Here is a 10250-nt window from a genome sequence, read left to right as displayed (position 1 = left end):
AATCAGGGTCCTCATTTGGTTGTGTTTAGGGCAATCAGGAGAAAATGTGCAGTTAGACCTGTCTGCGTCGCTTCCTCATAGGATTTCAATGCTCTCCAGTCTGAACTTTGTAGTGATTTAGCTGCTTCTAGGGTTAAACAGAGCAAGCAGCTCTTCCTCACCCACAGAAACCCCTCCCCATGTCTCAAGGTGAAGAGAAAACCTCTCTGAGCAACACGTTGTTTTATTCAACACATCTCAAATGTCAAGGATCAGGGGAGTGGTGTACATGGAATGGCGCAGTCCAAACGTGGCTGCAGGCGCCTGGGGCTTGATCAGCACCACCTGGAAGAGGTAAAGGAGAAAAAGGTGACCATGGGCCCTTGTCATCGCTTGTCTGGGTGCCTGTTGCCCTGCCCGTGGCCCCGAGCCCAGTGCCATTTCTGGACAGTCACTCTGCATCTCTCTGTGTCTCTGTTTGGTCAGGGCTGGCTGTGGGTGCAGCGCAGTTCAGTGTCCTGACCCAGCAGACTTGTCCTCAGCGACGGCCGTCTGCCGGAACAAGGGTGCCGATGGGCACTGGCAGCTCCTCCTCGCACACCGCTGTACGTGTGCCTTGCGGCCTCCAGCTCGCTGCACCTATTCGTGCAGCACGCTTGTTGGAAACCTCAAGTATTAGCAGAGCACTCGAGATGTCCTGAGGCTGTGATTCATTGGATTTCCTTCTCATTTTGGGGGACGTATGTGAACAAAAGAGAAAAACAGTTTAGTGACAGGTAAAAGACATCCATTGAGTTTGTTTTTGCAGACAGTGAACAAAAATCTGGTTTTCAGTAGCAAACAGACTGAAAAGTTCATCACAGCTGGTGTGGAAAGCTGAGCTGAGCTGAGCTGAGCTGGGTCTGAGTCCAGAGGACGTCGAGCTCCAGCCAGACTTTACTGGATTCCCCTCCCCTCCAAAATCATCTTCCCAGCATTAGGAAGGCAGGGACCTGTGTCTGCTTGTCCCTTCTGAGGAGTGGCCTCCTGAAGAGCTCGCAATGTATGAGCCTATAACATTTACTGGTTGAGACAGCGTAAGGGGAAAACAGTGTTCCTTGCCTTCCCTCTGCTGGGCTGGGGACAAGGGAAGGGACAGGAGGGCTGTCCTGCAGCTTGTCACTGCAGCAGGACACTGTGCAGCTCAAGGCAGCCCCAGCGGAAGGGGAGATGCTTTGGCAAAGCTGCGCAGGAGCAGAAGGCGGCTGCCTTACCCTTCCCGTGCGGTAATCCGCCGGCCCCGGTTTGACCGTCTTGTCTCGGAGCTAGGAGCGGGTTCCTATGGTGTAACTGGGAGCTCTGGTTTTGAAAAAGTCCAGCTCGATCTTCGGGAGCGCTGCAGGGCCTGGGGTCTGTAAGAGAGTCAGGGGAGCTGCTGGGTGAAAACAGCCGGTGTTTGTTCTTACCTGCGCCTGGCGCAGGATGCACCAGTTCAGCGAGCTGGGCAAAGGATTTGGGAACCACACAGCCCTTCTAGTGCAAGTTGGTGGAGGCATGGGCAGTGATTTTTCTCTTTGTGTGTTTTTGTGGCCCCTGGATGTGACTCTCACCTTGGCAAGGTCAGCATCGTAGCGATCCCGCTGACTCCTGCTCTTCATGGAGTGACACGGACTGGCAGGCGTGTGCGCCGTGTTGGGGCCCAGCACCCTGGGCAAGGTGTAGGTACTGGGACCTGGACTGAGGTTGGTTTTCACGCCCCAGTTCCGGAAGCCCATGGATTGCTCAGGCGGGCACTTAAAGACGTGTCTGTTGGATTTCTCTGGGCTGTAATCGCCTAGGGCAGAGGACAACAGCACAAAGGCGGTGAATTTCTGACATTTTTCTCAAGCCAAGGAGGCAATTTCACCAAGAGCTGCTCTCCATAACAGCTGCAGAAGTGCCAACTGCTGGAAAACTTCGACAGCTCATTGGAAGGGTGAGCTGAGCCTTTTGTAGCCATCTATCTTTTGTACCACTATGGCAGGGAAAGGTGAAAACATATTTGCCTTGTCTGAACAAACAGCTGGAGGAATGTTACTCACTGGGTCCAGGTATGATCTCTGTCTTTATCCTGGGAAGTCCAGTGATGGCGTAGGCTGGAGCCACGTACTTCCCAGTCCTGGTCATGGAGGGCTCCACGTAATAGTGAGGGCCTGGGGAGCAGCCACCTTCCGCAGGAGCTTTTGCCCCTCTGCATGTGTACGCAGGGGCTTTGACTTTGGTGGGGTTGTGGTTTATGTAACCTAGGAAGAAAAGGAAAGTGGGTTTGTAACTGATTTTTACCATGGGTGTGCTCAACGTGCCACACACCACTCTGATCTTTGTCTTACCCATTGTCCCGTGGACTGAGTATTTGGGTCCAGGGCTGGTGAACTGGGCTGTGATGAGGCCCCGTGGACGATGAGGTCTCCAAGTCCCCACGAAAGCTCCGTCCATGCTGGGAGCTGCTTCAAAAGCCTGAGGAAGAAGCAGAATTGTGTCTTGGTTTGTGTTGTAGTAGTTCTGAATTACTGTTCAAATGATTGTGCTGTACATTACTAGTGAACCTTGCCATGGAACTTTGTTAAGTCACACTTTTCTGACATCATATTAAAACCACTTTGATTAATATCTTTGACAGTGGTTCTTTAAATGATCTCAGTCACCTGTTGGTGACATCTTGGTCCTGTACCAAGTGATTCCTGTCTCACCCAAGAATACAAACAGTCTTGTTAGAAGAACAGATTTTATGATGAGGGTGTCGAGACCCTCTGCCCAGAGCAGTTGTGGATTCCCCACCACTGGATTTGTTCAAAGCCTGAGGATGCAAATCCCACTGGTCACAGGGGAGCTCATGGCCAATGCTGAACCATGGCAGGGAAGCAGGAGTCTCCGCACTTCACCTGTCTCAGCTGCGGCAGTCAAAAGGGATGAGGATGACAATGTCTGTGTCTGCTTCGTCTCTGCAGCACAGAGCGTGGCGAGCAGTGAGAGCAGCCAGAGATGTGGCAAGAGAGGTTGTCAGTGAGGGCAGTCAGAGATCTGGCAAGAGAGGTTGTGGTGGCAGCGACCAGGGGACCCTGGGGACAGCCTGGGATCGTCCTGGAAATGCTCTGTGACATTGGGAGGCTGTGTGATGGCATCAGCTGGTGATGTGGAACTGGGAACGTCTGGCCTGCAGGGCCAGACCTTCCTGAGATCTGCTTGTCCTGTCTCCATGTGTATTTTCAGGGTGCACATGAGACTGATTTTGAACATCAGCAGAGACTGGGGGAGCTTTCCAAAGCACCTGGTTTTTACACTGTCTTTACACTCAGTGACAGAGGTGGCAAGTGACACAGCGCTCACACAGCACCGCTGGGTACCAGAGGCTTTTCCTGCTGAGGCAAACTAATATTTCCAGATTCGTTACTCTAAGACTGTTGGAGGGAGATTTGGGCTTCAATAGCAGAAGAAAAGCATTTCCACTACAGAACCTCAGCCGCCACATCTCTGATTGTCCATGTCAGGGACCCACAAACACTGTGTTGCAAAAAATGTGACAGCTATAAAAAGTATCCTATCCTCCCCAAATCACTGTTTCCCTCGCACCCTCAGATTAGCACAGGAATAATCTTGCTCTGATGACCAAATCCAACCCTCAGCACAGGTGTCCGGATTCTCAGTGCCCTGTGACTCCCAAGATGCAAACTCAGTATTTTCCTTTGCGGTCTGTTCAGTAACAGCGGTTACCCCAAAACATGCGTCACTTTGAGCAGGGAACCTGCAAAGAGCTCTGATGGAGCGCTGTGTGGTTAAATGAATATTCAGATCTCCTGCAGTTGGTTTCCCCTGGTTTCAGGCACAAGTACGTGCACATGTGGCCAGCAGGAGGCAGCAGAGCTACACAGAGTGAGAGACGCAGCTTTACTGACTGCATTTCACATAATCCTACAAGATTTAAAAATAAATCCCATCTGCATCATGGATCTATTTTTATTGCTGCGAGAAGTTTCATTGGTCTGTAAGTACATGATGCTTCCTTTGCTTTCACTCATGTACGTTTGGTATTAAAACACACATACTAGTGCTAAAATGTCTCTTTCCAGTTTCTGCTGGAAAGGGAGATAGAGAAATGCCAATACCAAGGCAGAGCAGGGCATGATGAGAGCTGAAGAATTCTGTTAGGATAGAATCTAGTGATAAAGTTAAAATCCTTCCTCAGCTTTGATTCTTGCCTCTTTATACCGTATTTAGCCTCAGCCTGAGTAGAAGGAGAGCTGATGTAAAGGGATCCCAAGAACTTGTGTAACAGCAAAAGGAAGGAGATGAGCAGCAACAAGCTCCTGTCTGTCTCCTCTACAGGGACTGGTGTGTGCTAATGCAGGGAAATCAGCTGCTTTGGCCTGAGATGGGCCAAAGTGAACTCTGTCTCCTCCCCAACTGCTGCAGAATAAACCTCTGGGGATGGGTGGGAGGGGAACAGAAACTGCGGGATGTTGCATGGCTGGTGTTCTGAGAGAGAGATTTGTATTCACTGGGTAACCCAGGGCATCCTGCCATTTTTGTTAGAGCAGAGGCAATACAGGACTCCACTCTAGGAACACACCAACTCTCTAAATCCTACCAATTAGACTCCTTTTCCCTGAGGAAGGACTGAAGTCTGCAGATCTTATTTGTAATGGCCACACTCTGATGCTCGCCCACCCCTGTGGTTGTGCCCTGTGTCAAGATCAGGCTTTTGAAAGAGCATTTGAAGGGCTCAAAAGGGGTAGGTACAATCAATCTATGTTTCTGGATGTGCTCATAGATGATGGAGGGTACAGCAACAAGAAAGTAGCCAGAGTTAATCCATGCTAAGGCGCTTTATTGAAAGTTGTGGTCAACAATTGAAAGTGTTGAAATAATTCTGTCATTTGTATCTCTGTCTGCGTGTCACTGAAAATTGTTTCCTGCTGTAAGTACTTCATCAATATGGGGATTGTACTTGTGCAGATTTTGGCCAGCCAGAGTCTGGTTGTTATCAGATAAGAATCCATTTGCAGTGGATTTTTTTTAATAGGAACTTTCCGGCCTTTACTAATTACTTTTGAAAATTCACATCAAACTTTAGAGCAGACATAGGCTATGGGTTTTTTTGAAAAAGCGCCTTAGAGTCGACAAAGTAAATAAAAGCCCTTGTACCTTCCAACATGTGCTCTGAGGTACCATGTAGCCATAGAGTGCACCAAAGTACAGGTGCCAAATATAACAGTGCCCCTGGAAATTGTTTTACAATAAATAGGTAATTCAATGCTGTGGGTGTCTGTTACTTTAGGTGGCAACAATAATGTTTTTCACCTTGCCCCAACTTATTTTCTGTGATGTCAATTCTTCTGGAAATCGTGCTTGTTCAGTTAGGGAGGGTCATGAATGCTTGGGCTTTTGTGTCCCGTTGGTCAATTTCCTTTTGTGTGCGAACTGTGGCAGAGAATCACTGAAAAGGTTCCAGAATGACTTGTCAACACACATTATTTTAGAGAAGAGTGTTTTTGCGGTATAAAGTCCCCGTTCGCAGTCCCGCCAGCGCGGCGCAGGGCAGGGGCAGCGGCGGCGGGAGACGCTGAGGGGCCGCCGGGCCCTGAGGGGAGAAAAAGGGGCGGGACAAAGGGCGGGAAGAGGCGGCTGAGGCGGCGGCGGGGCCGGGGCTGCTGCGCCGCAGGGACCCGCAGGGCCAGCCCCGCACTTGTCGCGTTCCGCTTCATTCGCTTACAGTACTTTAAGTATTTTTGTTCGCAAAAGACTCTTGTTAGGCGTCTTGTTGGTGTCTCGAATGAGAATATCTCTTCTTCTGCTTAAAACAAAATAAACTTCCCTCAGAGATCAGGCTGTCTCAGCATCCTGAATGTGAGAAAAGCAGCGCAGCAGAACTGAGGAGAAAGTCCTGTGACTTTGTAATGCTAATGGGTGGCCTTTGCAATTGAAAGGACAGTTTCAATTAAACGAGGAAGGGTGAAGAGCAGTTTTTCCAGGCAGCCCGAGTTTCTGAAGTGATGTTTGTAGATCATGGGAGTTGTGTTTACTGGTAAAGCTTGGGCCTCCTCCTTGTTGAGCAGGATCTTTTCTTGCAAGGTGAGCAGCTCCACATTTCTGCGCTGTTAAGAATATCTATCTATCTATGTGCAGACACGGAGAGTTTGAGAGTCCCAGTATTGCCGTCTCTTCAGGTTCACCGGAGTCTTTGCTGCCATGTCTCTGCTCAGCAATCTCTTTTTGAGTCCCCTTCTCTTCCTCGGCAGTCTAAATTTGAATCCATTGAAATCTGAATAATTATTATCATTGTGAAATGTCATGAGAGCCCCGTCAGTGCAAGAAACCTGCCAGAATGTGATATGACAATTAAATTCCCGTGGTCTGTGAGCAGCAGACACTTTGCTTCATTGGTTACTACTGGAATATGGGATTTCCTTCTGACAGACCACTCAATGCTCAGAAACTCATTTAGATGCTTATTGTGAATGTATGAGATTTAATCACCAACTATGCAGATACAAAATTTCCACTTTCCTGTGGGACCAGTATCACAACACTCTGACACACGGCATTTGACACTTGTCAAAACAAAATAATAAAATATAGCAGTAAATAGCATCAAATTAATATGTCAAGCCTCCAGGAAGTTACTTGGAAGTAATGGTAACAAAGCCTCTGTGTTTCAGTGAAACAGAATAGCGTTCAAAAATTAAGAAAATCAGCAGACTGACAGGAAACTACTTTATTTTGATGAAACTATTTCAATGAAAATGTTTCAGTTGGTGAATAAAGCTGAATAAAGCACTCCACACCTGCAGAAATTACCATGGCCCGTGATATAAACATAACTTGGACTTCCTTCATGAGTTTAAACTTTTCACACACATACATATTTATTGATCTGGAATCTAAGAAAGGCGTTTTCTCAGGTCTCTTGCTCCATACATTGCAATTACTGTCAGAAAGAAATGGCAGCTCATACAAAGAAATCGTGGCCCGTGTTCAGCAGCACGTGGTTCAGCAGCACGTGGTTCAGCAGTAGTTTCCTGTCTTCTGTAAAGCTTTAATGGTGACTGTAGGACACGTGGTTAATTTAAGCTTCTGCTGGAATAAAAAAGCTGGGAGATGTATTAAGCATCACGATGTGTTATGAGATGGTAAAAGTGGGAATTGATGGACATGAGGTTGACGTCATTTTGTGAACAGCCCCCAATGTTTCCTCTCTCTGCAGCTCTCCCTCCTGGCCCAGCTCCGCAGGCCGGTCCCACCAGGGAAGCTGTGTCGCCCCAGCCCGACGGAGCGTCCCCCGCCCAGCTCCCTGCCCGCTGGCACCGCGGCATCCACCTCCCTGCGTGCCCTGACATGAAGTTCGGCGCAGAACTGGTGAGTGCCCAGACAATTGTGCTGCTCAACTGTGTTTATTGTTATGCCGCGTTCCCAGCTGCCTTGGCCTTGGCTTCGCGGCGCCTGCGGAGAGAAGAGGCTGCTGAGGCCCCGCCGTGGCCGTGGTGCCGGGGGGTGCGAGGCTGCGGGGCAGCGCTGGGCGACCCGTGGGGTGCGGGCACCCGGCTGCACGGGGGAGCTGCAGTTGGAGCTGCAGGGACACCCTGGCCGAGGTGAACACCTGGGATTTACAGCAGGACCCAACAGGGTGATTTCTGCTCGTAGGAACACATCACTCCCTGTCCATGGCAATGTCATCCCTCATTTTTCTTCCTGACCTTGCTCTGCGTACGATTGTTGCTGGGTCAGCCCTCGTCGAGGCTGGGGCACTTTAAACTAAAACTTGGAAAAGGAAGAGCGGGTTTGGAAAAGAGCAGCCAGGAGCTGAGCGCAGGTTAAGCCATCCTTCAGCAGGAACCTCAGTGGAGTTTGGCCAGTAACTAAGCGGGCACTTCAGAATATCCTGCCTCTAAATGTTTCATGTCTAATGGCCGCCATCTGATACAGGAGTTTGGCAACAGCCCCTGCTCAACAACTCACTTTTGTATTCTCCTCTTGCACAGCCAGCATGCACAAAACAGCACTATCCCAAACAGGAGGGAGCCCAATACCCCCACGACAGCTTCTAAGCAGTGGTTCTTGTAGGTCGCGGTGTCAGTAGTATTGTTCTTATTCTTGACGCTCCAACCTGGATGAACAATTATGTACCTCAGTGTGTCCTGCACACTACGGCTGATCTCACATGAGGTCTGACAGCAGTTTGATCAACTGTCCCTTGGAGCGAGACAGACAAAAACCATCCCTGTGTCAGGGAATGCCACCCCCAGCTCTCCCTCCCCGGGGAACCCACACCCCAGGAGGACAGAGTCCGGCCCATGGGGAGACACCTGAACCCCGCTCCCCCCTTTGCCTTTGCTCCAGCACGGGCACTGCTTGCATGCCCCCAGCCTTCAGGCCTTGTCTCCCACTTCTGGCCCTGCAAGGCTGCTCCGTACCTGGAATCTTGTCAAGGAGGCCGTTGATTCCAGCCTGGCGGGCTTCCCCGGGGTTGGGCAGCTCTGCCAAGAATCACAGAAAGGTAAAGCCTCAGCAGAGGATGCAGGAGTTCGGGGCAGGTTCCCCCTAAACCGTGCTCGATCTCTCAGTGCATCCCTTTGGACCTCAGTGCACAGGAGGGACCCCTCCCTTGTGCCTGGGGGGGCACTCAAGGCAAGAGTTTGGCTGCTGAAGAGCCTGCAGACACAGGGATTTTGGTTCATGACAGTGGATGACCAAAGGACAGCAATTACCTGGCATGCCTCGTGATTTCATTGTCCAAGTCCCTTCATCGTAGATCGGCACTACCTGGTCTCCTCTTTTCTGAAACGCCACGGTCTCCCCAGTGTCATGGCTCAGGTCTTTAGAAAGAAATGGAATCAGTTTAATGAGAAGTAACCTCTTCAAGAACCAATATCTTCAGGAGGCAATATTTCTCAGAATACATTGATAACACTCAGAAACAAAGCCAGAGCATTTGAGGGTGTCAATTTAGTCAGGGAAAGCGCCCTTCTGAAGAGCATGTGTATCTAAACCTCCACTTCCCAAGTCTTCTGCTCTAGAGCGATATATACCCACCATGCTCTACTTTGTCCAGTTCCTCCAGGACTTGGTTGAGGACTGATTTATGCTGGGAAGACTTTCGTCTTAATACCTTAGGCTTTGTTTCTTGTGGACCTTAACAGAAAGTAGAAAGTTAAATTCCTGAGCAATAAAAAACCGAAAACAAGTGCTCAGCCCGTGAAGTCAGCCAAGGCTGAGCACTCACCCTTGCGATGCCAGGTGAGCTGTGGCTCGGGACCCACGTGAGGAGCTGGAAAAGCCCTTCCTGTGCTCACACCTGCACCTGAACAGCCACGAGAAGTTTCCATTAGACCTTGTGACACACACCACAGAACAGCTCGTTCTGCAGGCTCACGGCCTAGGTCTTTAAAAAGAAATTGAGTCAGTTTAATTACAAGTAACCTCTTCGAGAGCCAATATCTTCAGGAGGCAATATTTCTCAAAATACATGGACAACACTCAGAAACAAAGTCAGAGCATTTGAGGGTGCCAGTTCAGTTGGGGAAAGCGCCCTTGTGAGAAGCACTTCTGCTGAAGAGTGATATATACCCACCATCGTTGACGATTGAGGGATGCTGGGAAGCTTTTTGTACTCCTGCCTTAGGCTTTGCTCTTTGATGACCTTAACGGAAAGTATGAAGTTAAATTCCTGAGAAATAAAATACTGTACACGAGTGCGTAGCCCGTGAAGTCAGCCAAGGCTGAGCACTCACCCTGGTGACGCCAGGTGAGCTGCGATGCTGGAAAAGCCCTCCCGGTGTTCACACCTGCAACTGAACACCCACGAGAAGTTTCCGTCACACACTGTGATGCATACCATCATCACTGAATAGCTTTGAGCTGGCAGCTCCCGAAGGAAGCAAAAAGCCACGACGTACCCATGAGACGGCCCTGAGTGTCAGTTCCGGAAGCCAGTTGGTACCCTAGAAATCCCTTGCGTCCAGCCATGTCTGCAGACAGACACAACAGAGAAGCTCCCAGGAAATATTTCAATGGACGTCTTCAGAATATTAAACCCTAAATGCTCACTCGTTCAAGCAACAGACCTGAGGGATTGCCGTGATGCTTCTGGACAAGAGCCGGCTGTGGAGTTGCAAGGCCGTCGGCTACAGGCAGATCTGGAATCAAGCACATTCCGTTAGATTTTGTCATCTGCTTCTTTCTCAGTGACCTGCGGTAAAATGTGGAGGAGATCAGGTGGGACCCAGACGTGGGTGGAGGTTTTCAAAGCTGCTGAGGGA

At 49.7% G+C, this 10250-nt stretch overlaps 1 long non-coding RNA gene and 1 pseudogene across 1 annotated transcript; both read right to left on the bottom strand.

Moving 5' to 3' along the window:
- Nucleotides 1–237: 237 nt before the first annotated feature.
- On the bottom strand, nucleotides 238–2433 carry LOC102086250 (ciliary microtubule associated protein 1A-like; annotated as a pseudogene).
- A 4080-nt stretch (nucleotides 2434–6513) lies between these two features.
- Nucleotides 6514–9888, bottom strand: LOC135576325 (uncharacterized). The gene is made up of 3 exons (XR_010467986.1): nucleotides 9563–9888; nucleotides 9215–9292; nucleotides 6514–9123 (listed from the first exon to the last, which is right to left on the bottom strand). It is a non-coding gene; the product is annotated as an uncharacterized LOC135576325 (long non-coding RNA).
- Nucleotides 9889–10250: the final 362 nt, after the last annotated feature.

This window comes from Columba livia, chromosome 25, assembly GCF_036013475.1.
Source record: "Columba livia isolate bColLiv1 breed racing homer chromosome 25, bColLiv1.pat.W.v2, whole genome shotgun sequence".
NCBI lineage: Eukaryota > Metazoa > Chordata > Aves > Columbiformes > Columbidae > Columba > Columba livia.
This window is presented reverse-complemented; position numbering and strand designations above follow the sequence as displayed.